The sequence below is a fragment of the Amaranthus tricolor genome, chromosome 4, assembly GCF_026212465.1.
Source record: "Amaranthus tricolor cultivar Red isolate AtriRed21 chromosome 4, ASM2621246v1, whole genome shotgun sequence".
Taxonomy (NCBI): domain Eukaryota; kingdom Viridiplantae; phylum Streptophyta; class Magnoliopsida; order Caryophyllales; family Amaranthaceae; genus Amaranthus; species Amaranthus tricolor.
In genome coordinates this window covers 33127058-33149484 of record NC_080050.1, presented here as the reverse complement: position 1 = coordinate 33149484, position 22427 = coordinate 33127058, and the positions used below count along the sequence as shown (strand labels likewise).

The following is a 22427-nucleotide window of genomic DNA, read 5'->3' as shown; positions in this document are numbered from 1 at the left end:
GATTATATTACCATAATCACTGAAATGGCTCTTGCTCAAGTGCAGCGGAAACAAAAAAAAAAAAAAAAAATTAAAAAAAAAAAAAAAGAACGGAAAAAGGGGTGCAACACGAGGACTTCCCAGGAGGTCACCCATCCTAGTACTACTCTCGCCCAAGCACGCTTAACTGCGGAGTTCTGATGGGATCCGGTGCATTAGTGCTGGTATGATCGCACCCGTTCAATCACCGTAACAATTTGATTACATGCGCGTTGCCGCCCAAAAGTAAAAAACCAGAGCATTCCGAAGCTCGTAAATTCGCAACCGAGACCCCTTATTTCGAGCCTTCTTCTTCCCAAATACTGTTTTTCACCCTCCCGGTATTGTCCGATTCACAAAAGAGTCCGCCGGCTGTAAAAGCCAGGTGAACTCGCAACAAAAAAACGACGAAATATTTAAGAAATCCGCGCAACACTTGGAAATCAAGAGGCCATCCACGCCGGGCACGCTTCCGCGGGGAGTTCCGACGGGATCCGGTGCAATTTCCGCTTACGCGAACGCACCGATGCACGCCTCTTTCGAACAATTCGTTCGCATGCGCATCGACCCGCCTCAACGGGTCCTACCTTTCGAGTGCCCGTGAATTCGAGGCCGGGGCCCGGTTGCGAGTTATATTTTTATAAATAAAATTACTTCCAAGGATTATATTACCATAATCACTGAAATGGCTCTTGCTCAAGTGCAGCGGAAACAAAAAAAAAAAAAAAAAAATTAAAAAAAAAAAAAAAGAACGGAAAAAGGGGTGCAACACGAGGACTTCCCAGGAGGTCACCCATCCTAGTACTACTCTCGCCCAAGCACGCTTAACTGCGGAGTTCTGATGGGATCCGGTGCATTAGTGCTGGTATGATCGCACCCGTTCAATCACCGTAACAATTTGATTACATGCGCGTTGCCGCCCAAAAGTAAAAAACCAGAGCATTCCGAAGCTCGTAAATTCGCAACCGAGACCCCTTATTTCGAGCCTTCTTCTTCCCAAATACTGTTTTTCACCCTCCCGGTATTGTCCGATTCACAAAAGAGTCCGCCGGCTGTAAAAGCCAGGTGAACTCGCAACAAAAAAACGACGAAATATTTAAGAAATCCGCGCAACACTTGGAAATCAAGAGGCCATCCACGCCGGGCACGCTTCCGCGGGGAGTTCCGACGGGATCCGGTGCAATTTCCGCTTACGCGAACGCACCGATGCACGCCTCTTTCGAACAATTCGTTCGCATGCGCATCGACCCGCCTCAACGGGTCCTACCTTTCGAGTGCCCGTGAATTCGAGGCCGGGGCCCGGTTGCGAGTTATATTTTTATAAATAAAATTACTTCCAAGGATTATATTACCATAATCACTGAAATGGCTCTTGCTCAAGTGCAGCGGAAACAAAAAAAAAAAAAAAAAATTAAAAAAAAAAAAAAAGAACGGAAAAAGGGGTGCAACACGAGGACTTCCCAGGAGGTCACCCATCCTAGTACTACTCTCGCCCAAGCACGCTTAACTGCGGAGTTCTGATGGGATCCGGTGCATTAGTGCTGGTATGATCGCACCCGTTCAATCACCGTAACAATTTGATTACATGCGCGTTGCCGCCCAAAAGTAAAAAACCAGAGCATTCCGAAGCTCGTAAATTCGCAACCGAGACCCCTTATTTCGAGCCTTCTTCTTCCCAAATACTGTTTTTCACCCTCCCGGTATTGTCCGATTCACAAAAGAGTCCGCCGGCTGTAAAAGCCAGGTGAACTCGCAACAAAAAAACGACGAAATATTTAAGAAATCCGCGCAACACTTGGAAATCAAGAGGCCATCCACGCCGGGCACGCTTCCGCGGGGAGTTCCGACGGGATCCGGTGCAATTTCCGCTTACGCGAACGCACCGATGCACGCCTCTTTCGAACAATTCGTTCGCATGCGCATCGACCCGCCTCAACGGGTCCTACCTTTCGAGTGCCCGTGAATTCGAGGCCGGGGCCCGGTTGCGAGTTATATTTTTATAAATAAAATTACTTCCAAGGATTATATTACCATAATCACTGAAATGGCTCTTGCTCAAGTGCAGCGGAAACAAAAAAAAAAAAAAAAAAATTAAAAAAAAAAAAAAAGAACGGAAAAAGGGGTGCAACACGAGGACTTCCCAGGAGGTCACCCATCCTAGTACTACTCTCGCCCAAGCACGCTTAACTGCGGAGTTCTGATGGGATCCGGTGCATTAGTGCTGGTATGATCGCACCCGTTCAATCACCGTAACAATTTGATTACATGCGCGTTGCCGCCCAAAAGTAAAAAACCAGAGCATTCCGAAGCTCGTAAATTCGCAACCGAGACCCCTTATTTCGAGCCTTCTTCTTCCCAAATACTGTTTTTCACCCTCCCGGTATTGTCCGATTCACAAAAGAGTCCGCCGGCTGTAAAAGCCAGGTGAACTCGCAACAAAAAAACGACGAAATATTTAAGAAATCCGCGCAACACTTGGAAATCAAGAGGCCATCCACGCCGGGCACGCTTCCGCGGGGAGTTCCGACGGGATCCGGTGCAATTTCCGCTTACGCGAACGCACCGATGCACGCCTCTTTCGAACAATTCGTTCGCATGCGCATCGACCCGCCTCAACGGGTCCTACCTTTCGAGTGCCCGTGAATTCGAGGCCGGGGCCCGGTTGCGAGTTATATTTTTATAAATAAAATTACTTCCAAGGATTATATTACCATAATCACTGAAATGGCTCTTGCTCAAGTGCAGCGGAAACAAAAAAAAAAAAAAAAAAATTAAAAAAAAAAAAAAAGAACGGAAAAAGGGGTGCAACACGAGGACTTCCCAGGAGGTCACCCATCCTAGTACTACTCTCGCCCAAGCACGCTTAACTGCGGAGTTCTGATGGGATCCGGTGCATTAGTGCTGGTATGATCGCACCCGTTCAATCACCGTAACAATTTGATTACATGCGCGTTGCCGCCCAAAAGTAAAAAACCAGAGCATTCCGAAGCTCGTAAATTCGCAACCGAGACCCCTTATTTCGAGCCTTCTTCTTCCCAAATACTGTTTTTCACCCTCCCGGTATTGTCCGATTCACAAAAGAGTCCGCCGGCTGTAAAAGCCAGGTGAACTCGCAACAAAAAAACGACGAAATATTTAAGAAATCCGCGCAACACTTGGAAATCAAGAGGCCATCCACGCCGGGCACGCTTCCGCGGGGAGTTCCGACGGGATCCGGTGCAATTTCCGCTTACGCGAACGCACCGATGCACGCCTCTTTCGAACAATTCGTTCGCATGCGCATCGACCCGCCTCAACGGGTCCTACCTTTCGAGTGCCCGTGAATTCGAGGCCGGGGCCCGGTTGCGAGTTATATTTTTATAAATAAAATTACTTCCAAGGATTATAGTACCATAATCACTGAAATGGCTCTTGCTCAAGTGCAGCGGAAACAAAAAAAAAAAAAAAAAATTAAAAAAAAAAAAAAAGAACGGAAAAAGGGGTGCAACACGAGGACTTCCCAGGAGGTCACCCATCCTAGTACTACTCTCGCCCAAGCACGCTTAACTGCGGAGTTCTGATGGGATCCGGTGCATTAGTGCTGGTATGATCGCACCCGTTCAATCACCGTAACAATTTGATTACATGCGCGTTGCCGCCCAAAAGTAAAAAACCAGAGCATTCCGAAGCTCGTAAATTCGCAACCGAGACCCCTTATTTCGAGCCTTCTTCTTCCCAAATACTGTTTTTCACCCTCCCGGTATTGTCCGATTCACAAAAGAGTCCGCCGGCTGTAAAAGCCAGGTGAACTCGCAACAAAAAAACGACGAAATATTTAAGAAATCCGCGCAACACTTGGAAATCAAGAGGCCATCCACGCCGGGCACGCTTCCGCGGGGAGTTCCGACGGGATCCGGTGCAATTTCCGCTTACGCGAACGCACCGATGCACGCCTCTTTCGAACAATTCGTTCGCATGCGCATCGACCCGCCTCAACGGGTCCTACCTTTCGAGTGCCCGTGAATTCGAGGCCGGGGCCCGGTTGCGAGTTATATTTTTATAAATAAAATTACTTCCAAGGATTATATTACCATAATCACTGAAATGGCTCTTGCTCAAGTGCAGCGGAAACAAAAAAAAAAAAAAAAAAAATTAAAAAAAAAAAAAAGAACGGAAAAAGGGGTGCAACACGAGGACTTCCCAGGAGGTCACCCATCCTAGTACTACTCTCGCCCAAGCACGCTTAACTGCGGAGTTCTGATGGGATCCGGTGCATTAGTGCTGGTATGATCGCACCCGTTCAATCACCGTAACAATTTGATTACATGCGCGTTGCCGCCCAAAAGTAAAAAACCAGAGCATTCCGAAGCTCGTAAATTCGCAACCGAGACCCCTTATTTCGAGCCTTCTTCTTCCCAAATACTGTTTTTCACCCTCCCGGTATTGTCCGATTCACAAAAGAGTCCGCCGGCTGTAAAAGCCAGGTGAACTCGCAACAAAAAAACGACGAAATATTTAAGAAATCCGCGCAACACTTGGAAATCAAGAGGCCATCCACGCCGGGCACGCTTCCGCGGGGAGTTCCGACGGGATCCGGTGCAATTTCCGCTTACGCGAACGCACCGATGCACGCCTCTTTCGAACAATTCGTTCGCATGCGCATCGACCCGCCTCAACGGGTCCTACCTTTCGAGTGCCCGTGAATTCGAGGCCGGGGCCCGGTTGCGAGTTATATTTTTATAAATAAAATTACTTCCAAGGATTATATTACCATAATCACTGAAATGGCTCTTGCTCAAGTGCAGCGGAAACAAAAAAAAAAAAAAAAATTAAAAAAAAAAAAAAAGAACGGAAAAAGGGGTGCAACACGAGGACTTCCCAGGAGGTCACCCATCCTAGTACTACTCTCGCCCAAGCACGCTTAACTGCGGAGTTCTGATGGGATCCGGTGCATTAGTGCTGGTATGATCGCACCCGTTCAATCACCGTAACAATTTGATTACATGCGCGTTGCCGCCCAAAAGTAAAAAACCAGAGCATTCCGAAGCTCGTAAATTCGCAACCGAGACCCCTTATTTCGAGCCTTCTTCTTCCCAAATACTGTTTTTCACCCTCCCGGTATTGTCCGATTCACAAAAGAGTCCGCCGGCTGTAAAAGCCAGGTGAACTCGCAACAAAAAAACGACGAAATATTTAAGAAATCCGCGCAACACTTGGAAATCAAGAGGCCATCCACGCCGGGCACGCTTCCGCGGGGAGTTCCGACGGGATCCGGTGCAATTTCCGCTTACGCGAACGCACCGATGCACGCCTCTTTCGAACAATTCGTTCGCATGCGCATCGACCCGCCTCAACGGGTCCTACCTTTCGAGTGCCCGTGAATTCGAGGCCGGGGCCCGGTTGCGAGTTATATTTTTATAAATAAAATTACTTCCAAGGATTATATTACCATAATCACTGAAATGGCTCTTGCTCAAGTGCAGCGGAAACAAAAAAAAAAAAAAAAAAAATTAAAAAAAAAAAAAAAGAACGGAAAAAGGGGTGCAACACGAGGACTTCCCAGGAGGTCACCCATCCTAGTACTACTCTCGCCCAAGCACGCTTAACTGCGGAGTTCTGATGGGATCCGGTGCATTAGTGCTGGTATGATCGCACCCGTTCAATCACCGTAACAATTTGATTACATGCGCGTTGCCGCCCAAAAGTAAAAAACCAGAGCATTCCGAAGCTCGTAAATTCGCAACCGAGACCCCTTATTTCGAGCCTTCTTCTTCCCAAATACTGTTTTTCACCCTCCCGGTATTGTCCGATTCACAAAAGAGTCCGCCGGCTGTAAAAGCCAGGTGAACTCGCAACAAAAAAACGACGAAATATTTAAGAAATCCGCGCAACACTTGGAAATCAAGAGGCCATCCACGCCGGGCACGCTTCCGCGGGGAGTTCCGACGGGATCCGGTGCAATTTCCGCTTACGCGAACGCACCGATGCACGCCTCTTTCGAACAATTCGTTCGCATGCGCATCGACCCGCCTCAACGGGTCCTACCTTTCGAGTGCCCGTGAATTCGAGGCCGGGGCCCGGTTGCGAGTTATATTTTTATAAATAAAATTACTTCCAAGGATTATATTACCATAATCACTGAAATGGCTCTTGCTCAAGTGCAGCGGAAACAAAAAAAAAAAAAAAAAAATTAAAAAAAAAAAAAAAGAACGGAAAAAGGGGTGCAACACGAGGACTTCCCAGGAGGTCACCCATCCTAGTACTACTCTCGCCCAAGCACGCTTAACTGCGGAGTTCTGATGGGATCCGGTGCATTAGTGCTGGTATGATCGCACCCGTTCAATCACCGTAACAATTTGATTACATGCGCGTTGCCGCCCAAAAGTAAAAAACCAGAGCATTCCGAAGCTCGTAAATTCGCAACCGAGACCCCTTATTTCGAGCCTTCTTCTTCCCAAATACTGTTTTTCACCCTCCCGGTATTGTCCGATTCACAAAAGAGTCCGCCGGCTGTAAAAGCCAGGTGAACTCGCAACAAAAAAACGACGAAATATTTAAGAAATCCGCGCAACACTTGGAAATCAAGAGGCCATCCACGCCGGGCACGCTTCCGCGGGGAGTTCCGACGGGATCCGGTGCAATTTCCGCTTACGCGAACGCACCGATGCACGCCTCTTTCGAACAATTCGTTCGCATGCGCATCGACCCGCCTCAACGGGTCCTACCTTTCGAGTGCCCGTGAATTCGAGGCCGGGGCCCGGTTGCGAGTTATATTTTTATAAATAAAATTACTTCCAAGGATTATAGTACCATAATCACTGAAATGGCTCTTGCTCAAGTGCAGCGGAAACAAAAAAAAAAAAAAAAAATTAAAAAAAAAAAAAAAGAACGGAAAAAGGGGTGCAACACGAGGACTTCCCAGGAGGTCACCCATCCTAGTACTACTCTCGCCCAAGCACGCTTAACTGCGGAGTTCTGATGGGATCCGGTGCATTAGTGCTGGTATGATCGCACCCGTTCAATCACCGTAACAATTTGATTACATGCGCGTTGCCGCCCAAAAGTAAAAAACCAGAGCATTCCGAAGCTCGTAAATTCGCAACCGAGACCCCTTATTTCGAGCCTTCTTCTTCCCAAATACTGTTTTTCACCCTCCCGGTATTGTCCGATTCACAAAAGAGTCCGCCGGCTGTAAAAGCCAGGTGAACTCGCAACAAAAAAACGACGAAATATTTAAGAAATCCGCGCAACACTTGGAAATCAAGAGGCCATCCACGCCGGGCACGCTTCCGCGGGGAGTTCCGACGGGATCCGGTGCAATTTCCGCTTACGCGAACGCACCGATGCACGCCTCTTTCGAACAATTCGTTCGCATGCGCATCGACCCGCCTCAACGGGTCCTACCTTTCGAGTGCCCGTGAATTCGAGGCCGGGGCCCGGTTGCGAGTTATATTTTTATAAATAAAATTACTTCCAAGGATTATATTACCATAATCACTGAAATGGCTCTTGCTCAAGTGCAGCGGAAACAAAAAAAAAAAAAAAAAAAATTAAAAAAAAAAAAAAGAACGGAAAAAGGGGTGCAACACGAGGACTTCCCAGGAGGTCACCCATCCTAGTACTACTCTCGCCCAAGCACGCTTAACTGCGGAGTTCTGATGGGATCCGGTGCATTAGTGCTGGTATGATCGCACCCGTTCAATCACCGTAACAATTTGATTACATGCGCGTTGCCGCCCAAAAGTAAAAAACCAGAGCATTCCGAAGCTCGTAAATTCGCAACCGAGACCCCTTATTTCGAGCCTTCTTCTTCCCAAATACTGTTTTTCACCCTCCCGGTATTGTCCGATTCACAAAAGAGTCCGCCGGCTGTAAAAGCCAGGTGAACTCGCAACAAAAAAACGACGAAATATTTAAGAAATCCGCGCAACACTTGGAAATCAAGAGGCCATCCACGCCGGGCACGCTTCCGCGGGGAGTTCCGACGGGATCCGGTGCAATTTCCGCTTACGCGAACGAACGCACCGATGCACGCCTCTTTCGAACAATTCGTTCGCATGCGCATCGACCCGCCTCAACGGGTCCTACCTTTCGAGTGCCCGTGAATTCGAGGCCGGGGCCCGGTTGCGAGTTATATTTTTATAAATAAAATTACTTCCAAGGATTATATTACCATAATCACTGAAATGGCTCTTGCTCAAGTGCAGCGGAAACAAAAAAAAAAAAAAAAAAAATTAAAAAAAAAAAAAAGAACGGAAAAAGGGGTGCAACACGAGGACTTCCCAGGAGGTCACCCATCCTAGTACTACTCTCGCCCAAGCACGCTTAACTGCGGAGTTCTGATGGGATCCGGTGCATTAGTGCTGGTATGATCGCACCCGTTCAATCACCGTAACAATTTGATTACATGCGCGTTGCCGCCCAAAAGTAAAAAACCAGAGCATTCCGAAGCTCGTAAATTCGCAACCGAGACCCCTTATTTCGAGCCTTCTTCTTCCCAAATACTGTTTTTCACCCTCCCGGTATTGTCCGATTCACAAAAGAGTCCGCCGGCTGTAAAAGCCAGGTGAACTCGCAACAAAAAAACGACGAAATATTTAAGAAATCCGCGCAACACTTGGAAATCAAGAGGCCATCCACGCCGGGCACGCTTCCGCGGGGAGTTCCGACGGGATCCGGTGCAATTTCCGCTTACGCGAACGCACCGATGCACGCCTCTTTCGAACAATTCGTTCGCATGCGCATCGACCCGCCTCAACGGGTCCTACCTTTCGAGTGCCCGTGAATTCGAGGCCGGGGCCCGGTTGCGAGTTATATTTTTATAAATAAAATTACTTCCAAGGATTATAGTACCATAATCACTGAAATGGCTCTTGCTCAAGTGCAGCGGAAACAAAAAAAAAAAAAAAAAAATTAAAAAAAAAAAAAAAGAACGGAAAAAGGGGTGCAACACGAGGACTTCCCAGGAGGTCACCCATCCTAGTACTACTCTCGCCCAAGCACGCTTAACTGCGGAGTTCTGATGGGATCCGGTGCATTAGTGCTGGTATGATCGCACCCGTTCAATCACCGTAACAATTTGATTACATGCGCGTTGCCGCCCAAAAGTAAAAAACCAGAGCATTCCGAAGCTCGTAAATTCGCAACCGAGACCCCTTATTTCGAGCCTTCTTCTTCCCAAATACTGTTTTTCACCCTCCCGGTATTGTCCGATTCACAAAAGAGTCCGCCGGCTGTAAAAGCCAGGTGAACTCGCAACAAAAAAACGACGAAATATTTAAGAAATCCGCGCAACACTTGGAAATCAAGAGGCCATCCACGCCGGGCACGCTTCCGCGGGGAGTTCCGACGGGATCCGGTGCAATTTCCGCTTACGCGAACGCACCGATGCACGCCTCTTTCGAACAATTCGTTCGCATGCGCATCGACCCGCCTCAACGGGTCCTACCTTTCGAGTGCCCGTGAATTCGAGGCCGGGGCCCGGTTGCGAGTTATATTTTTATAAATAAAATTACTTCCAAGGATTATATTACCATAATCACTGAAATGGCTCTTGCTCAAGTGCAGCGGAAACAAAAAAAAAAAAAAAAAAAAATTAAAAAAAAAAAAAAGAACGGAAAAAGGGGTGCAACACGAGGACTTCCCAGGAGGTCACCCATCCTAGTACTACTCTCGCCCAAGCACGCTTAACTGCGGAGTTCTGATGGGATCCGGTGCATTAGTGCTGGTATGATCGCACCCGTTCAATCACCGTAACAATTTGATTACATGCGCGTTGCCGCCCAAAAGTAAAAAACCAGAGCATTCCGAAGCTCGTAAATTCGCAACCGAGACCCCTTATTTCGAGCCTTCTTCTTCCCAAATACTGTTTTTCACCCTCCCGGTATTGTCCGATTCACAAAAGAGTCCGCCGGCTGTAAAAGCCAGGTGAACTCGCAACAAAAAAACGACGAAATATTTAAGAAATCCGCGCAACACTTGGAAATCAAGAGGCCATCCACGCCGGGCACGCTTCCGCGGGGAGTTCCGACGGGATCCGGTGCAATTTCCGCTTACGCGAACGAACGCACCGATGCACGCCTCTTTCGAACAATTCGTTCGCATGCGCATCGACCCGCCTCAACGGGTCCTACCTTTCGAGTGCCCGTGAATTCGAGGCCGGGGCCCGGTTGCGAGTTATATTTTTATAAATAAAATTACTTCCAAGGATTATATTACCATAATCACTGAAATGGCTCTTGCTCAAGTGCAGCGGAAACAAAAAAAAAAAAAAAAAAATTAAAAAAAAAAAAAAGAACGGAAAAAGGGGTGCAACACGAGGACTTCCCAGGAGGTCACCCATCCTAGTACTACTCTCGCCCAAGCACGCTTAACTGCGGAGTTCTGATGGGATCCGGTGCATTAGTGCTGGTATGATCGCACCCGTTCAATCACCGTAACAATTTGATTACATGCGCGTTGCCGCCCAAAAGTAAAAAACCAGAGCATTCCGAAGCTCGTAAATTCGCAACCGAGACCCCTTATTTCGAGCCTTCTTCTTCCCAAATACTGTTTTTCACCCTCCCGGTATTGTCCGATTCACAAAAGAGTCCGCCGGCTGTAAAAGCCAGGTGAACTCGCAACAAAAAAACGACGAAATATTTAAGAAATCCGCGCAACACTTGGAAATCAAGAGGCCATCCACGCCGGGCACGCTTCCGCGGGGAGTTCCGACGGGATCCGGTGCAATTTCCGCTTACGCGAACGCACCGATGCACGCCTCTTTCGAACAATTCGTTCGCATGCGCATCGACCCGCCTCAACGGGTCCTACCTTTCGAGTGCCCGTGAATTCGAGGCCGGGGCCCGGTTGCGAGTTATATTTTTATAAATAAAATTACTTCCAAGGATTATATTACCATAATCACTGAAATGGCTCTTGCTCAAGTGCAGCGGAAACAAAAAAAAAAAAAAAAAAAAATTAAAAAAAAAAAAAAGAACGGAAAAAGGGGTGCAACACGAGGACTTCCCAGGAGGTCACCCATCCTAGTACTACTCTCGCCCAAGCACGCTTAACTGCGGAGTTCTGATGGGATCCGGTGCATTAGTGCTGGTATGATCGCACCCGTTCAATCACCGTAACAATTTGATTACATGCGCGTTGCCGCCCAAAAGTAAAAAACCAGAGCATTCCGAAGCTCGTAAATTCGCAACCGAGACCCCTTATTTCGAGCCTTCTTCTTCCCAAATACTGTTTTTCACCCTCCCGGTATTGTCCGATTCACAAAAGAGTCCGCCGGCTGTAAAAGCCAGGTGAACTCGCAACAAAAAAACGACGAAATATTTAAGAAATCCGCGCAACACTTGGAAATCAAGAGGCCATCCACGCCGGGCACGCTTCCGCGGGGAGTTCCGACGGGATCCGGTGCAATTTCCGCTTACGCGAACGAACGCACCGATGCACGCCTCTTTCGAACAATTCGTTCGCATGCGCATCGACCCGCCTCAACGGGTCCTACCTTTCGAGTGCCCGTGAATTCGAGGCCGGGGCCCGGTTGCGAGTTATATTTTTATAAATAAAATTACTTCCAAGGATTATATTACCATAATCACTGAAATGGCTCTTGCTCAAGTGCAGCGGAAACAAAAAAAAAAAAAAAAAAAATTAAAAAAAAAAAAAAGAACGGAAAAAGGGGTGCAACACGAGGACTTCCCAGGAGGTCACCCATCCTAGTACTACTCTCGCCCAAGCACGCTTAACTGCGGAGTTCTGATGGGATCCGGTGCATTAGTGCTGGTATGATCGCACCCGTTCAATCACCGTAACAATTTGATTACATGCGCGTTGCCGCCCAAAAGTAAAAAACCAGAGCATTCCGAAGCTCGTAAATTCGCAACCGAGACCCCTTATTTCGAGCCTTCTTCTTCCCAAATACTGTTTTTCACCCTCCCGGTATTGTCCGATTCACAAAAGAGTCCGCCGGCTGTAAAAGCCAGGTGAACTCGCAACAAAAAAACGACGAAATATTTAAGAAATCCGCGCAACACTTGGAAATCAAGAGGCCATCCACGCCGGGCACGCTTCCGCGGGGAGTTCCGACGGGATCCGGTGCAATTTCCGCTTACGCGAACGCACCGATGCACGCCTCTTTCGAACAATTCGTTCGCATGCGCATCGACCCGCCTCAACGGGTCCTACCTTTCGAGTGCCCGTGAATTCGAGGCCGGGGCCCGGTTGCGAGTTATATTTTTATAAATAAAATTACTTCCAAGGATTATATTACCATAATCACTGAAATGGCTCTTGCTCAAGTGCAGCGGAAACAAAAAAAAAAAAAAAAAAATTAAAAAAAAAAAAAAAGAACGGAAAAAGGGGTGCAACACGAGGACTTCCCAGGAGGTCACCCATCCTAGTACTACTCTCGCCCAAGCACGCTTAACTGCGGAGTTCTGATGGGATCCGGTGCATTAGTGCTGGTATGATCGCACCCGTTCAATCACCGTAACAATTTGATTACATGCGCGTTGCCGCCCAAAAGTAAAAAACCAGAGCATTCCGAAGCTCGTAAATTCGCAACCGAGACCCCTTATTTCGAGCCTTCTTCTTCCCAAATACTGTTTTTCACCCTCCCGGTATTGTCCGATTCACAAAAGAGTCCGCCGGCTGTAAAAGCCAGGTGAACTCGCAACAAAAAAACGACGAAATATTTAAGAAATCCGCGCAACACTTGGAAATCAAGAGGCCATCCACGCCGGGCACGCTTCCGCGGGGAGTTCCGACGGGATCCGGTGCAATTTCCGCTTACGCGAGCGAACGCACCGATGCACGCCTCTTTCGAACAATTCGTTCGCATGCGCATCGACCCGCCTCAACGGGTCCTACCTTTCGAGTGCCCGTGAATTCGAGGCCGGGGCCCGGTTGCGAGTTATATTTTTATAAATAAAATTACTTCCAAGGATTATAGTACCATAATCACTGAAATGGCTCTTGCTCAAGTGCAGCGGAAACAAAAAAAAAAAAAAAAAAATTAAAAAAAAAAAAAAAGAACGGAAAAAGGGGTGCAACACGAGGACTTCCCAGGAGGTCACCCATCCTAGTACTACTCTCGCCCAAGCACGCTTAACTGCGGAGTTCTGATGGGATCCGGTGCATTAGTGCTGGTATGATCGCACCCGTTCAATCACCGTAACAATTTGATTACATGCGCGTTGCCGCCCAAAAGTAAAAAACCAGAGCATTCCGAAGCTCGTAAATTCGCAACCGAGACCCCTTATTTCGAGCCTTCTTCTTCCCAAATACTGTTTTTCACCCTCCCGGTATTGTCCGATTCACAAAAGAGTCCGCCGGCTGTAAAAGCCAGGTGAACTCGCAACAAAAAAACGACGAAATATTTAAGAAATCCGCGCAACACTTGGAAATCAAGAGGCCATCCACGCCGGGCACGCTTCCGCGGGGAGTTCCGACGGGATCCGGTGCAATTTCCGCTTACGCGAACGCACCGATGCACGCCTCTTTCGAACAATTCGTTCGCATGCGCATCGACCCGCCTCAACGGGTCCTACCTTTCGAGTGCCCGTGAATTCGAGGCCGGGGCCCGGTTGCGAGTTATATTTTTATAAATAAAATTACTTCCAAGGATTATATTACCATAATCACTGAAATGGCTCTTGCTCAAGTGCAGCGGAAACAAAAAAAAAAAAAAAAAAAATTAAAAAAAAAAAAAAAGAACGGAAAAAGGGGTGCAACACGAGGACTTCCCAGGAGGTCACCCATCCTAGTACTACTCTCGCCCAAGCACGCTTAACTGCGGAGTTCTGATGGGATCCGGTGCATTAGTGCTGGTATGATCGCACCCGTTCAATCACCGTAACAATTTGATTACATGCGCGTTGCCGCCCAAAAGTAAAAAACCAGAGCATTCCGAAGCTCGTAAATTCGCAACCGAGACCCCTTATTTCGAGCCTTCTTCTTCCCAAATACTGTTTTTCACCCTCCCGGTATTGTCCGATTCACAAAAGAGTCCGCCGGCTGTAAAAGCCAGGTGAACTCGCAACAAAAAAACGACGAAATATTTAAGAAATCCGCGCAACACTTGGAAATCAAGAGGCCATCCACGCCGGGCACGCTTCCGCGGGGAGTTCCGACGGGATCCGGTGCAATTTCCGCTTACGCGAACGAACGCACCGATGCACGCCTCTTTCGAACAATTCGTTCGCATGCGCATCGACCCGCCTCAACGGGTCCTACCTTTCGAGTGCCCGTGAATTCGAGGCCGGGGCCCGGTTGCGAGTTATATTTTTATAAATAAAATTACTTCCAAGGATTATATTACCATAATCACTGAAATGGCTCTTGCTCAAGTGCAGCGGAAACAAAAAAAAAAAAAAAAAAAATTAAAAAAAAAAAAAAGAACGGAAAAAGGGGTGCAACACGAGGACTTCCCAGGAGGTCACCCATCCTAGTACTACTCTCGCCCAAGCACGCTTAACTGCGGAGTTCTGATGGGATCCGGTGCATTAGTGCTGGTATGATCGCACCCGTTCAATCACCGTAACAATTTGATTACATGCGCGTTGCCGCCCAAAAGTAAAAAACCAGAGCATTCCGAAGCTCGTAAATTCGCAACCGAGACCCCTTATTTCGAGCCTTCTTCTTCCCAAATACTGTTTTTCACCCTCCCGGTATTGTCCGATTCACAAAAGAGTCCGCCGGCTGTAAAAGCCAGGTGAACTCGCAACAAAAAAACGACGAAATATTTAAGAAATCCGCGCAACACTTGGAAATCAAGAGGCCATCCACGCCGGGCACGCTTCCGCGGGGAGTTCCGACGGGATCCGGTGCAATTTCCGCTTACGCGAACGAACGCACCGATGCACGCCTCTTTCGAACAATTCGTTCGCATGCGCATCGACCCGCCTCAACGGGTCCTACCTTTCGAGTGCCCGTGAATTCGAGGCCGGGGCCCGGTTGCGAGTTATATTTTTATAAATAAAATTACTTCCAAGGATTATATTACCATAATCACTGAAATGGCTCTTGCTCAAGTGCAGCGGAAACAAAAAAAAAAAAAAAAAAAATTAAAAAAAAAAAAAAAGAACGGAAAAAGGGGTGCAACACGAGGACTTCCCAGGAGGTCACCCATCCTAGTACTACTCTCGCCCAAGCACGCTTAACTGCGGAGTTCTGATGGGATCCGGTGCATTAGTGCTGGTATGATCGCACCCGTTCAATCACCGTAACAATTTGATTACATGCGCGTTGCCGCCCAAAAGTAAAAAACCAGAGCATTCCGAAGCTCGTAAATTCGCAACCGAGACCCCTTATTTCGAGCCTTCTTCTTCCCAAATACTGTTTTTCACCCTCCCGGTATTGTCCGATTCACAAAAGAGTCCGCCGGCTGTAAAAGCCAGGTGAACTCGCAACAAAAAAACGACGAAATATTTAAGAAATCCGCGCAACACTTGGAAATCAAGAGGCCATCCACGCCGGGCACGCTTCCGCGGGGAGTTCCGACGGGATCCGGTGCAATTTCCGCTTACGCGAACGCACCGATGCACGCCTCTTTCGAACAATTCGTTCGCATGCGCATCGACCCGCCTCAACGGGTCCTACCTTTCGAGTGCCCGTGAATTCGAGGCCGGGGCCCGGTTGCGAGTTATATTTTTATAAATAAAATTACTTCCAAGGATTATATTACCATAATCACTGAAATGGCTCTTGCTCAAGTGCAGCGGAAACAAAAAAAAAAAAAAAAAAATTAAAAAAAAAAAAAAGAACGGAAAAAGGGGTGCAACACGAGGACTTCCCAGGAGGTCACCCATCCTAGTACTACTCTCGCCCAAGCACGCTTAACTGCGGAGTTCTGATGGGATCCGGTGCATTAGTGCTGGTATGATCGCACCCGTTCAATCACCGTAACAATTTGATTACATGCGCGTTGCCGCCCAAAAGTAAAAAACCAGAGCATTCCGAAGCTCGTAAATTCGCAACCGAGACCCCTTATTTCGAGCCTTCTTCTTCCCAAATACTGTTTTTCACCCTCCCGGTATTGTCCGATTCACAAAAGAGTCCGCCGGCTGTAAAAGCCAGGTGAACTCGCAACAAAAAAACGACGAAATATTTAAGAAATCCGCGCAACACTTGGAAATCAAGAGGCCATCCACGCCGGGCACGCTTCCGCGGGGAGTTCCGACGGGATCCGGTGCAATTTCCGCTTACGCGAACGCACCGATGCACGCCTCTTTCGAACAATTCGTTCGCATGCGCATCGACCCGCCTCAACGGGTCCTACCTTTCGAGTGCCCGTGAATTCGAGGCCGGGGCCCGGTTGCGAGTTATATTTTTATAAATAAAATTACTTCCAAGGATTATATTACCATAATCACTGAAATGGCTCTTGCTCAAGTGCAGCGGAAACAAAAAAAAAAAAAAAAAAAATTAAAAAAAAAAAAAAGAACGGAAAAAGGGGTGCAACACGAGGACTTCCCAGGAGGTCACCCATCCTAGTACTACTCTCGCCCAAGCACGCTTAACTGCGGAGTTCTGATGGGATCCGGTGCATTAGTGCTGGTATGATCGCACCCGTTCAATCACCGTAACAATTTGATTACATGCGCGTTGCCGCCCAAAAGTAAAAAACCAGAGCATTCCGAAGCTCGTAAATTCGCAACCGAGACCCCTTATTTCGAGCCTTCTTCTTCCCAAATACTGTTTTTCACCCTCCCGGTATTGTCCGATTCACAAAAGAGTCCGCCGGCTGTAAAAGCCAGGTGAACTCGCAACAAAAAAACGACGAAATATTTAAGAAATCCGCGCAACACTTGGAAATCAAGAGGCCATCCACGCCGGGCACGCTTCCGCGGGGAGTTCCGACGGGATCCGGTGCAATTTCCGCTTACGCGAACGAACGCACCGATGCACGCCTCTTTCGAACAATTCGTTCGCATGCGCATCGACCCGCCTCAACGGGTCCTACCTTTCGAGTGCCCGTGAATTCGAGGCCGGGGCCCGGTTGCGAGTTATATTTTTATAAATAAAATTACTTCCAAGGATTATATTACCATAATCACTGAAATGGCTCTTGCTCAAGTGCAGCGGAAACAAAAAAAAAAAAAAAAAAAATTAAAAAAAAAAAAAAGAACGGAAAAAGGGGTGCAACACGAGGACTTCCCAGGAGGTCACCCATCCTAGTACTACTCTCGCCCAAGCACGCTTAACTGCGGAGTTCTGATGGGATCCGGTGCATTAGTGCTGGTATGATCGCACCCGTTCAATCACCGTAACAATTTGATTACATGCGCGTTGCCGCCCAAAAGTAAAAAACCAGAGCATTCCGAAGCTCGTAAATTCGCAACCGAGACCCCTTATTTCGAGCCTTCTTCTTCCCAAATACTGTTTTTCACCCTCCCGGTATTGTCCGATTCACAAAAGAGTCCGCCGGCTGTAAAAGCCAGGTGAACTCGCAACAAAAAAACGACGAAATATTTAAGAAATCCGCGCAACACTTGGAAATCAAGAGGCCATCCACGCCGGGCACGCTTCCGCGGGGAGTTCCGACGGGATCCGGTGCAATTTCCGCTTACGCGAACGAACGCACCGATGCACGCCTCTTTCGAACAATTCGTTCGCATGCGCATCGACCCGCCTCAACGGGTCCTACCTTTCGAGTGCCCGTGAATTCGAGGCCGGGGCCCGGTTGCGAGTTATATTTTTATAAATAAAATTACTTCCAAGGATTATATTACCATAATCACTGAAATGGCTCTTGCTCAAGTGCAGCGGAAACAAAAAAAAAAAAAAAAAAAATTAAAAAAAAAAAAAGAACGGAAAAAGGGGTGCAACACGAGGACTTCCCAGGAGGTCACCCATCCTAGTACTACTCTCGCCCAAGCACGCTTAACTGCGGAGTTCTGATGGGATCCGGTGCATTAGTGCTGGTATGATCGCACCCGTTCAATCACCGTAACAATTTGATTACATGCGCGTTGCCGCCCAAAAGTAAAAAACCAGAGCATTCCGAAGCTCGTAAATTCGCAACCGAGACCCCTTATTTCGAGCCTTCTTCTTCCCAAATACTGTTTTTCACCCTCCCGGTATTGTCCGATTCACAAAAGAGTCCGCCGGCTGTAAAAGCCAGGTGAACTCGCAACAAAAAAACGACGAAATATTTAAGAAATCCGCGCAACACTTGGAAATCAAGAGGCCATCCACGCCGGGCACGCTTCCGCGGGGAGTTCCGACGGGATCCGGTGCAATTTCCGCTTACGCGAACGCACCGATGCACGCCTCTTTCGAACAATTCGTTCGCATGTGCATCGACCCGCCTCAACGGGTCCTACCTTTCGAGTGCCCGTGAATTCGAGGCCGGGGCCCGGTTGCGAGTTATATTTTTATAAATAAAATTACTTCCAAGGATTATATTACCATAATCACTGAAATGGCTCTTGCTCAAGTGCAGCGGAAACAAAAAAAAAAAAAAAAAAATTAAAAAAAAAAAAAAAGAACGGAAAAAGGGGTGCAACACGAGGACTTCCCAGGAGGTCACCCATCCTAGTACTACTCTCGCCCAAGCACGCTTAACTGCGGAGTTCTGATGGGATCCGGTGCATTAGTGCTGGTATGATCGCACCCGTTCAATCACCGTAACAATTTGATTACATGCGCGTTGCCGCCCAAAAGTAAAAAACCAGAGCATTCCGAAGCTCGTAAATTCGCAACCGAGACCCCTTATTTCGAGCCTTCTTCTTCCCAAATACTGTTTTTCACCCTCCCGGTATTGTCCGATTCACAAAAGAGTCCGCCGGCTGTAAAAGCCAGGTGAACTCGCAACAAAAAAACGACGAAATATTTAAGAAATCCGCGCAACACTTGGAAATCAAGAGGCCATCCACGCCGGGCACGCTTCCGCGGGGAGTTCCGACGGGATCCGGTGCAATTTCCGCTTACGCGAACGCACCGATGCACGCCTCTCTCGAACAATTCGTTCGCATGCGCATCGACCCGCCTCAACGGGTCCTACCTTTCGAGTGCCCGTGAATTCGAGGCCGGGGCCCGGTTGCGAGTTATATTTTTATAAATAAAATTACTTCCAAGGATTATATTACCATAATCACTGAAATGGCTCTTGCTCAAGTGCAGCGGAAACAAAAAAAAAAAAAAAAAAAATTAAAAAAAAAAAAAAGAACGGAAAAAGGGGTGCAACACGAGGACTTCCCAGGAGGTCACCCATCCTAGTACTACTCTCGCCCAAGCACGCTTAACTGCGGAGTTCTGATGGGATCCGGTGCATTAGTGCTGGTATGATCGCACCCGTTCAATCACCGTAACAATTTGATTACATGCGCGTTGCCGCCCAAAAGTAAAAAACCAGAGCATTCCGAAGCTCGTAAATTCGCAACCGAGACCCCTTATTTCGAGCCTTCTTCTTCCCAAATACTGTTTTTCACCCTCCCGGTATTGTCCGATTCACAAAAGAGTCCGCCGGCTGTAAAAGCCAGGTGAACTCGCAACAAAAAAACGACGAAATATTTAAGAAATCCGCGCAACACTTGGAAATCAAGAGGCCATCCACGCCGGGCACGCTTCCGCGGGGAGTTCCGACGGGATCCGGTGCAATTTCCGCTTACGCGAACGCACCGATGCACGCCTCTTTCGAACAATTCGTTCGCATGCGCATCGACCCGCCTCAACGGGTCCTACCTTTCGAGTGCCCGTGAATTCGAGGCCGGGGCCCGGTTGCGAGTTATATTTTTATAAATAAAATTACTTCCAAGGATTATATTACCATAATCACTGAAATGGCTCTTGCTCAAGTGCAGCGGAAACAAAAAAAAAAAAAAAAAAAATTAAAAAAAAAAAAAAGAACGGAAAAAGGGGTGCAACACGAGGACTTCCCAGGAGGTCACCCATCCTAGTACTACTCTCGCCCAAGCACGCTTAACTGCGGAGTTCTGATGGGATCCGGTGCATTAGTGCTGGTATGATCGCACCCGTTCAATCACCGTAACAATTTGATTACATGCGCGTTGCCGCCCAAAAGTAAAAAACCAGAGCATTCCGAAGCTCGTAAATTCGCAACCGAGACCCCTTATTTCGAGCCTTCTTCTTCCCAAATACTGTTTTTCACCCTCCCGGTATTGTCCGATTCACAAAAGAGTCCGCCGGCTGTAAAAGCCAGGTGAACTCGCAACAAAAAAACGACGAAATATTTAAGAAATCCGCGCAACACTTGGAAATCAAGAGGCCATCCACGCCGGGCACGCTTCCGCGGGGAGTTCCGACGGGATCCGGTGCAATTTCCGCTTACGCGAACGCACCGATGCACGCCTCTTTCGAACAATTCGTTCGCATGCGCATCGACCCGCCTCAACGGGTCCTACCTTTCGAGTGCCCGTGAATTCGAGGCCGGGGCCCGGTTGCGAGTTATATTTTTATAAATAAAATTACTTCCAAGGATTATATTACCATAATCACTGAAATGGCTCTTGCTCAAGTGCAGCGGAAACAAAAAAAAAAAAAAAAAAATTAAAAAAAAAAAAAAGAACGGAAAAAGGGGTGCAACACGAGGACTTCCCAGGAGGTCACCCATCCTAGTACTACTCTCGCCCAAGCACGCTTAACTGCGGAGTTCTGATGGGATCCGGTGCATTAGTGCTGGTATGATCGCACCCGTTCAATCACCGTAACAATTTGATTACATGCGCGTTGCCGCCCAAAAGTAAAAAACCAGAGCATTCCGAAGCTCGTAAATTCGCAACCGAGACCCCTTATTTCGAGCCTTCTTCTTCCCAAATACTGTTTTTCACCCTCCCGGTATTGTCCGATTCACAAAAGAGTCCGCCGGCTGTAAAAGCCAGGTGAACTCGCAACAAAAAAACGACGAAATATTTAAGAAATCCGCGCAACACTTGGAAATCAAGAGGCCATCCACGCCGGGCACGCTTCCGCGGGGAGTTCCGACGGGATCCGGTGCAATTTCCGCTTACGCGAACGCACCGATGCACGCCTCTTTCGAACAATTCGTTCGCATGCGCATCGACCCGCCTCAACGGGTCCTACCTTTCGAGTGCCCGTGAATTCGAGGCCGGGGCCCGGTTGCGAGTTATATTTTTATAAATAAAATTACTTCCAAGGATTATATTACCATAATCACTGAAATGGCTCTTGCTCAAGTGCAGCGGAAACAAAAAAAAAAAAAAAAAATTAAAAAAAAAAAAAAGAACGGAAAAAGGGGTGCAACACGAGGACTTCCCAGGAGGTCACCCATCCTAGTACTACTCTCGCCCAAGCACGCTTAACTGCGGAGTTCTGATGGGATCCGGTGCATTAGTGCTGGTATGATCGCACCCGTTCAATCACCGTAACAATTTGATTACATGCGCGTTGCCGCCCAAAAGTAAAAAACCAGAGCATTCCGAAGCTCGTAAATTCGCAACCGAGACCCCTTATTTCGAGCCTTCTTCTTCCCAAATACTGTTTTTCACCCTCCCGGTATTGTCCGATTCACAAAAGAGTCCGCCGGCTGTAAAAGCCAGGTGAACTCGCAACAAAAAAACGACGAAATATTTAAGAAATCCGCGCAACACTTGGAAATCAAGAGGCCATCCACGCCGGGCACGCTTCCGCGGGGAGTTCCGACGGGATCCGGTGCAATTTCCGCTTACGCGAACGCACCGATGCACGCCTCTTTCGAACAATTCGTTCGCATGCGCATCGACCCGCCTCAACGGGTCCTACCTTTCGAGTGCCCGTGAATTCGAGGCCGGGGCCCGGTTGCGAGTTATATTTTTATAAATAAAATTACTTCCAAGGATTATATTACCATAATCACTGAAATGGCTCTTGCTCAAGTGCAGCGGAAACAAAAAAAAAAAAAAAAAAATTAAAAAAAAAAAAAAGAACGGAAAAAGGGGTGCAACACGAGGACTTCCCAGGAGGTCACCCATCCTAGTACTACTCTCGCCCAAGCACGCTTAACTGCGGAGTTCTGATGGGATCCGGTGCATTAGTGCTGGTATGATCGCACCCGTTCAATCACCGTAACAATTTGATTACATGCGCGTTGCCGCCCAAAAGTAAAAAACCAGAGCATTCCGAAGCTCGTAAATTCGCAACCGAGACCCCTTATTTCGAGCCTTCTTCTTCCCAAATACTGTTTTTCACCCTCCCGGTATTGTCCGATTCACAAAAGAGTCCGCCGGCTGTAAAAGCCAGGTGAACTCGCAACAAAAAAACGACGAAATATTTAAGAAATCCGCGCAACACTTGGAAATCAAGAGGCCATCCACGCCGGGCACGCTTCCGCGGGGAGTTCCGACGGGATCCGGTGCAATTTCCGCTTACGCGAACGCACCGATGCACGCCTCTTTCGAACAATTCGTTCGCATGCGCATCGACCCGCCTCAACGGGTCCTACCTTTCGAGTGCCCGTGAATTCGAGGCCGGGGCCCGGT

At 47.9% G+C, this 22427-nt stretch overlaps 33 non-coding genes across 33 annotated transcripts; all 33 read right to left on the bottom strand.

The window, feature by feature from the left end:
* Positions 1-98: 98 nt before the first annotated feature.
* On the bottom strand, positions 99-217 carry LOC130812225 (5S ribosomal RNA). The gene has a single exon (XR_009041825.1). It is a non-coding gene; the product is annotated as a 5S ribosomal RNA (ribosomal RNA).
* A 561-nt stretch (positions 218-778) lies between these two features.
* On the bottom strand, positions 779-897 carry LOC130812224 (5S ribosomal RNA). Its single transcript, XR_009041824.1, has one exon. It is a non-coding gene; the product is annotated as a 5S ribosomal RNA (ribosomal RNA).
* Positions 898-1457: 560 nt separating this feature from the next.
* Positions 1458-1576, bottom strand: LOC130812222 (5S ribosomal RNA). The gene has a single exon (XR_009041822.1). It is a non-coding gene; the product is annotated as a 5S ribosomal RNA (ribosomal RNA).
* Positions 1577-2137: 561 nt separating this feature from the next.
* Positions 2138-2256, bottom strand: LOC130812221 (5S ribosomal RNA). Its single transcript, XR_009041821.1, has one exon. It is a non-coding gene; the product is annotated as a 5S ribosomal RNA (ribosomal RNA).
* Positions 2257-2817: 561 nt separating this feature from the next.
* LOC130812220 (5S ribosomal RNA) lies at positions 2818-2936 on the bottom strand. The gene has a single exon (XR_009041820.1). It is a non-coding gene; the product is annotated as a 5S ribosomal RNA (ribosomal RNA).
* Positions 2937-3496: 560 nt separating this feature from the next.
* Positions 3497-3615, bottom strand: LOC130812219 (5S ribosomal RNA). Its single transcript, XR_009041819.1, has one exon. It is a non-coding gene; the product is annotated as a 5S ribosomal RNA (ribosomal RNA).
* Positions 3616-4176: 561 nt separating this feature from the next.
* LOC130812218 (5S ribosomal RNA) lies at positions 4177-4295 on the bottom strand. The gene has a single exon (XR_009041818.1). It is a non-coding gene; the product is annotated as a 5S ribosomal RNA (ribosomal RNA).
* Positions 4296-4854: 559 nt separating this feature from the next.
* On the bottom strand, positions 4855-4973 carry LOC130812217 (5S ribosomal RNA). Its single transcript, XR_009041817.1, has one exon. It is a non-coding gene; the product is annotated as a 5S ribosomal RNA (ribosomal RNA).
* A 562-nt stretch (positions 4974-5535) lies between these two features.
* On the bottom strand, positions 5536-5654 carry LOC130812216 (5S ribosomal RNA). Its single transcript, XR_009041816.1, has one exon. It is a non-coding gene; the product is annotated as a 5S ribosomal RNA (ribosomal RNA).
* Positions 5655-6215: 561 nt separating this feature from the next.
* Positions 6216-6334, bottom strand: LOC130812215 (5S ribosomal RNA). Its single transcript, XR_009041815.1, has one exon. It is a non-coding gene; the product is annotated as a 5S ribosomal RNA (ribosomal RNA).
* A 560-nt stretch (positions 6335-6894) lies between these two features.
* Positions 6895-7013, bottom strand: LOC130812214 (5S ribosomal RNA). The gene has a single exon (XR_009041814.1). It is a non-coding gene; the product is annotated as a 5S ribosomal RNA (ribosomal RNA).
* A 561-nt stretch (positions 7014-7574) lies between these two features.
* Positions 7575-7693, bottom strand: LOC130812212 (5S ribosomal RNA). The gene has a single exon (XR_009041813.1). It is a non-coding gene; the product is annotated as a 5S ribosomal RNA (ribosomal RNA).
* A 565-nt stretch (positions 7694-8258) lies between these two features.
* On the bottom strand, positions 8259-8377 carry LOC130812210 (5S ribosomal RNA). The gene has a single exon (XR_009041811.1). It is a non-coding gene; the product is annotated as a 5S ribosomal RNA (ribosomal RNA).
* Positions 8378-8938: 561 nt separating this feature from the next.
* LOC130812209 (5S ribosomal RNA) lies at positions 8939-9057 on the bottom strand. The gene has a single exon (XR_009041810.1). It is a non-coding gene; the product is annotated as a 5S ribosomal RNA (ribosomal RNA).
* Positions 9058-9619: 562 nt separating this feature from the next.
* LOC130812208 (5S ribosomal RNA) lies at positions 9620-9738 on the bottom strand. Its single transcript, XR_009041809.1, has one exon. It is a non-coding gene; the product is annotated as a 5S ribosomal RNA (ribosomal RNA).
* Positions 9739-10302: 564 nt separating this feature from the next.
* Positions 10303-10421, bottom strand: LOC130812207 (5S ribosomal RNA). Its single transcript, XR_009041808.1, has one exon. It is a non-coding gene; the product is annotated as a 5S ribosomal RNA (ribosomal RNA).
* Positions 10422-10983: 562 nt separating this feature from the next.
* LOC130812206 (5S ribosomal RNA) lies at positions 10984-11102 on the bottom strand. The gene has a single exon (XR_009041807.1). It is a non-coding gene; the product is annotated as a 5S ribosomal RNA (ribosomal RNA).
* Positions 11103-11667: 565 nt separating this feature from the next.
* On the bottom strand, positions 11668-11786 carry LOC130812205 (5S ribosomal RNA). Its single transcript, XR_009041806.1, has one exon. It is a non-coding gene; the product is annotated as a 5S ribosomal RNA (ribosomal RNA).
* Positions 11787-12347: 561 nt separating this feature from the next.
* Positions 12348-12466, bottom strand: LOC130812204 (5S ribosomal RNA). Its single transcript, XR_009041805.1, has one exon. It is a non-coding gene; the product is annotated as a 5S ribosomal RNA (ribosomal RNA).
* Positions 12467-13031: 565 nt separating this feature from the next.
* Positions 13032-13150, bottom strand: LOC130812203 (5S ribosomal RNA). The gene has a single exon (XR_009041804.1). It is a non-coding gene; the product is annotated as a 5S ribosomal RNA (ribosomal RNA).
* A 562-nt stretch (positions 13151-13712) lies between these two features.
* Positions 13713-13831, bottom strand: LOC130812202 (5S ribosomal RNA). Its single transcript, XR_009041803.1, has one exon. It is a non-coding gene; the product is annotated as a 5S ribosomal RNA (ribosomal RNA).
* Positions 13832-14396: 565 nt separating this feature from the next.
* On the bottom strand, positions 14397-14515 carry LOC130812201 (5S ribosomal RNA). Its single transcript, XR_009041802.1, has one exon. It is a non-coding gene; the product is annotated as a 5S ribosomal RNA (ribosomal RNA).
* Positions 14516-15081: 566 nt separating this feature from the next.
* LOC130812199 (5S ribosomal RNA) lies at positions 15082-15200 on the bottom strand. Its single transcript, XR_009041800.1, has one exon. It is a non-coding gene; the product is annotated as a 5S ribosomal RNA (ribosomal RNA).
* Positions 15201-15760: 560 nt separating this feature from the next.
* On the bottom strand, positions 15761-15879 carry LOC130812198 (5S ribosomal RNA). Its single transcript, XR_009041799.1, has one exon. It is a non-coding gene; the product is annotated as a 5S ribosomal RNA (ribosomal RNA).
* Positions 15880-16440: 561 nt separating this feature from the next.
* On the bottom strand, positions 16441-16559 carry LOC130812197 (5S ribosomal RNA). Its single transcript, XR_009041798.1, has one exon. It is a non-coding gene; the product is annotated as a 5S ribosomal RNA (ribosomal RNA).
* Positions 16560-17124: 565 nt separating this feature from the next.
* On the bottom strand, positions 17125-17243 carry LOC130812196 (5S ribosomal RNA). Its single transcript, XR_009041797.1, has one exon. It is a non-coding gene; the product is annotated as a 5S ribosomal RNA (ribosomal RNA).
* Positions 17244-17807: 564 nt separating this feature from the next.
* On the bottom strand, positions 17808-17926 carry LOC130812195 (5S ribosomal RNA). Its single transcript, XR_009041796.1, has one exon. It is a non-coding gene; the product is annotated as a 5S ribosomal RNA (ribosomal RNA).
* A 561-nt stretch (positions 17927-18487) lies between these two features.
* On the bottom strand, positions 18488-18606 carry LOC130812194 (5S ribosomal RNA). Its single transcript, XR_009041795.1, has one exon. It is a non-coding gene; the product is annotated as a 5S ribosomal RNA (ribosomal RNA).
* Positions 18607-19167: 561 nt separating this feature from the next.
* Positions 19168-19286, bottom strand: LOC130812193 (5S ribosomal RNA). Its single transcript, XR_009041794.1, has one exon. It is a non-coding gene; the product is annotated as a 5S ribosomal RNA (ribosomal RNA).
* A 561-nt stretch (positions 19287-19847) lies between these two features.
* Positions 19848-19966, bottom strand: LOC130812192 (5S ribosomal RNA). The gene has a single exon (XR_009041793.1). It is a non-coding gene; the product is annotated as a 5S ribosomal RNA (ribosomal RNA).
* A 560-nt stretch (positions 19967-20526) lies between these two features.
* LOC130812191 (5S ribosomal RNA) lies at positions 20527-20645 on the bottom strand. Its single transcript, XR_009041792.1, has one exon. It is a non-coding gene; the product is annotated as a 5S ribosomal RNA (ribosomal RNA).
* Positions 20646-21204: 559 nt separating this feature from the next.
* Positions 21205-21323, bottom strand: LOC130812190 (5S ribosomal RNA). The gene has a single exon (XR_009041791.1). It is a non-coding gene; the product is annotated as a 5S ribosomal RNA (ribosomal RNA).
* A 560-nt stretch (positions 21324-21883) lies between these two features.
* Positions 21884-22002, bottom strand: LOC130812188 (5S ribosomal RNA). Its single transcript, XR_009041789.1, has one exon. It is a non-coding gene; the product is annotated as a 5S ribosomal RNA (ribosomal RNA).
* Between the last annotated feature and the right edge of the window lie 425 nt (positions 22003-22427).